Source organism: Oculina patagonica, chromosome 7 (assembly GCF_052425735.1).
Source record: "Oculina patagonica isolate OP01 chromosome 7, crgOcupat, whole genome shotgun sequence".
Lineage (NCBI taxonomy): Eukaryota > Metazoa > Cnidaria > Anthozoa > Scleractinia > Oculinidae > Oculina > Oculina patagonica.
The window spans coordinates 22,769,873-22,774,234 of record NC_135764.1 but is presented as its reverse complement, the minus strand read 5'-3'; the positions used below and the strand labels follow the sequence as shown (position 1 = coordinate 22,774,234).

Sequence of the window (4,362 nt, the reverse complement as noted above, 5' to 3'; positions counted from 1 at the left end):
AAATAAGTACTGCTTCAGCTTGTTACGTGATACCGAGATCACGAGTTTGGGTAACTTGCCAGATTGTCTGCTATTCATGTCATGCAAGGTAAAGTTCAAATCAACTTTTGTTTTCTTCATACTTATCATTCTCTGCTCGGATAAAGATAGGTCCGCTAGGCGTACATGTATTGACTTATTTCCAATTCCAGCTCGCAAACAACTTGATCGATCAGTCAATCTCCACTCATATACATCTAATTGCAATAACTTTTTCATAGAAAAAGAAAAATGGAAAAATTGAAATAGGAATTGATTAGGCGTATGTTTAAAATTCACCCAAATAAATGGTCTCTGAACGTCTCAAAATACACATAAATCAATTTTTTTCTTATTACACGGTTTTAAAATTAATAAGAGTGCAGACATTAACTCGTAAGTTTCCTGTAAATGCTATCAATTATAATTATAAAGCTAATCAATTCTTTAAGTATTTACCTTTTCTCTCTTTTTTATCAATATTACGTTATTGGAATTAGGTGTATATAGAAAAGCCTATCTCCGAAAGCCCAGCCGCGGCCGCGAGCGCCATTTTTTTTTTTTTAAACTCAGTTTAGATTTTGCCAGAAAATGTTTATACATGAATGAAAAACCACGTTACTCTCCCGAATTCGGAAATCTCTAGTTTAAATCTTCGGAACCCTATTTCTAGAGACGGAAAACTTTATACAGCCGTCGAGGAATTTGCCAAACAGCGACCGAAAACCGAGGAACAGTGGAGAAAACAGCTTTGGATTGCACGACTTTTGTCTTACATTCCAGAGTAAAAATAAGAAAGAAAAGAAGAAAAAGAAAACATTCCAGAGTAAAAATAACAATTAAACCTCTCACTAGACAATATATGATATATCCATTCAGTCCACTGTAAATTTTCCGATGTAAAAAGTGTCACAACCGACTGTATGTTTGATTAAACTGAACAAGAGAAAGATCTTATATATTCCATATCATTATGTTAGTCATAGCTGAAGGCAAATTCCGTCGAATGACTATTTACGGTTGAAATTGTCTGCATTGTATTGAAGAAAACTTGACCTGCTAACCTTCGGTTTTCTTTGAGGCTGCACAGCAAAAACGGAACAAGCGAAAACACGTTCATTTTGTTTCAACTCTTGGCTTTTTCCACATTTTCCTTTTCGGTATTTTCACTTCGACCATTTTTTTTTTCTGCTGATTGTATTATATGATTCTAACAAGTTGTAAACCCTTACTTTTAATGAAAGAGGGAGCATTCTTGATTATGTCTGGATCGTTTGACGGCGGCTTGGCCTCCGCAACGCTTTCAAGAGCGTTTATTCTTTTCTTGTGCTCGTGTAACTCAAGCTCAACTCTTAAAAAGCCGGCGCAGTAGAACACAATGGACTAAACAGAAATTATGGACGCAAAGGAAGGCATAGTTTGCTTTTGAACAGCCATGATTTCGCTGATATTTCGGCAATCCGTAATTCTAAAACGCAGTGGAATAAGTGCTGCTTCAGCTTGTTACGTGATACCGAATCACGAGTTTGGGTGGAATTAAAGTTTCGTTTGTTTATGTCATACGAGACAACTTCCACGTCAATTTTTTCTGCATACTCAAAAAAGATAGGTCCATTATGCGTACAGGTATTTGTAATCATTTTTTATTTCACTTTGCAAAACCTACTGTTTGGCTACGGAGAATATGAGTGATCGATCTCCAAGCCTTAGTAACTCCCTTGTTTGAACTGACTTTATTTTCCGCTCTTTGCTTTAAATAATAAAAGAGTTTTGTCGGTCTTCGTTCCCAGTTGAATTTTTATAGAGTCAACATGCCAGCGCCAGTAAGGGATAAACTCTGCGTTTACTCGAAGGTTTATTCAAATCATACAGCCAGCTAATGCAAGCACATGGAACAGACAAAGCTCAAGCGCATGCGCGCCAACAGAAACCGCTGTGTATAATAAATGACGTAGTGGCGTGGTTGCCTCTTGACTGTCTTTCTGTGGCCTAGCGCGCGGGCAAGCACAGAAGTAAACTGAATGTACATGCAAAACAACTGACTATGTATAGTAACATACAGGGCCTGAACTAGAACAGCAACGACAATGAAAGATTTGCTCTTTTAAACATAACTAACATAGGCACAACGGGTGCAGTCTCTTGTTCCTAAGACTTGTTCTTCTAAATAAAACGAGTAGAATAACAGTACGAGTATAAGGTAAAGGGACACAGTCAGTGTTACTCTAATACCCAGTCTGGATTGTGCCAAAACGGCGCACGGCGTTGGCGGCCAGACCTTCTCTGGGGAATGACAACAACAGGTTCAGGTAGCTGTGGAGGTGCAGCAGAAGGAACTGGAGACGAGTCTGGAATGCAGGGTGCTGGGACAATGGCTGTAGGAACTGGAGGGAGTTCCTGGATAGGTATAACATCATGCGCAGGTTCTGGAACCGTGGGTTTGCTGTAGGCTGGAGGCGCAGTAACCACTTGAGCGGAGTGTTTTGTTGGTGGCATGACAGGGTCGCTGTCCTAATCAGAGTCTGAAGAAGAGGGCTTGTCAAGGCCACGGATGGGAGCCTGTGGTGACTGAGCGAGAACTGTAGGGGCCACAGGATAACATTCGGAAACAGGCACAGTGTATACTTTGCTGCGAATCTGGGAGGTGGTGAACTTCCGGAGCTCACATGAAAGGCCCTCACTGACGCTGACCACGAGGTATTTCTCACGAGCTTTTACTTTGTCTTTGTCACCCTTCAAGAAGACTAAGTCACCAACAGAGACAGCAGCTGAGGGTACTCCAGTGCGGCCACGCGCCTTAGATTTTGCACTAGGTGTGTGGTTCTGCTGGCGGGAAAAATGCTGACTAAGGATGATTTGACGGTCAACTATGGGTAACTGCTGGCCAGTTAGCTGGTCACGTTGAGTCCAGACCTCGCGGGCCGAAAGGCCATCACGCCGGAAGCGGGAGTTCGTGTTGGCAGTGGCCAGTGCGAGTGTCACGTCAGACACAGGTCCTCCCTCGGGAGACAAGTTGAGGAGTTCCAGACTGAGCTACTTAATGGCACGTTCAGCTACAGGATTCTTATTTGGATTCCCGGCCGATCTCCAAGGAGATTCCGTGGGAGAGGAGGATTGGGTCGTTGGCAAGTGCACAAAAACCAGGAGCAGGATCAACACGGACAGTTGTACCGCCATCCTGTAAGGAACGCAGCTGGGAACATAGGACTATGATGTCCCACATTTAGCATGTCCTACATTTACGCGTGGTTTCGAATCCAGAAAAATTGGCAGGTAAGATCGATTATATATTGGCGAAAGAAATTTTGCCATGTTCCATGAGTCCCGTTCAGAAAAACTGACTAAATTTAAAAGTTTATTCCAGTAACAGGAATAATAAACGCCTTTTTATGAGTTGTCATCACTACCCTGTGTTCGTGTTATCGAAAGTGAGAATATTTCCTTCTATGGAATAACTTTACTCGATTTCATTTTTGCAAACCTTCAATTGCCCCAAAATAACGAAATAAAAGGCTTAAGATAAAAGGCCTCAGTAGTTTAGACGATGGAAAAGAAGAAATGTTTGCAGGCCTATAGAAATTTGATGCGGCCAATCTAGAACAAATAACGTCATCTCCAACCAATAGCAAGGTTTTATCTCATTGTACTCCATGAAGTCAGCTTTTGTTATCTGCGATTGTTAGAGAAAAGGACATCGTGTTTGAAGTCTCTTAACTGTCGGAAAACACTTTACGAACTCAGTCTAATTTCCACAATATTATTTTGCTGTGATTATATCCTGGTAAGTCGATTAACTTTACTGTTTCTTTGTATAACCAGCATGTTGTCGGTTGTTCTTTTTGTCGTTTTATTTTAAATATGGATTTCTACGTGTTTTACAGCCATCTTACTACGACTGAGTTTTTAGTTATAAGGACTTTTTTTACGTTGTCCGTGTTTTTTGTTTCTCTACCTTCTTTTGAACCAATGGCGAATCGAATGTTGTTTCCTGCGACCGCCGCTTTTATATGAAGACTAGCCCTTAATTTATAACTTTAAAAAAGATAGTCGTATACAATCACTTGTCAGTGTAAACATTGTAAACTGGACCGGCTTTGATTTACAACATTTTCAACTACAACCAGTTTTTCTACTGATTTTTCAAGATCGATTTAAATCAGATAGATAACAAGAACATTAACTAATAGTGCAGACACTGGTTTTTTAAGAAAACTATGGGCTTTCTTTTGATTTGTCCGACAGTTTCCTACAAGTAGTTAAAGAGACCCTTTCATGGTTTAATTATTTATCACATGGAGACATAAAGTTCCTAACATCACTATTTTCACTTTGTGTAAGATTTGA

General features: G+C 40.3%; 1 pseudogene across 1 annotated transcript in view; it reads right to left on the bottom strand.

Moving 5' to 3' along the window:
• The window catches only part of LOC144659292 (uncharacterized), a 141,518-nt pseudogene that overhangs the window by 79,824 nt on the left and 57,332 nt on the right, over positions 1–4,362 (bottom strand). The gene's annotated exons all lie outside the window — the stretch shown is intronic.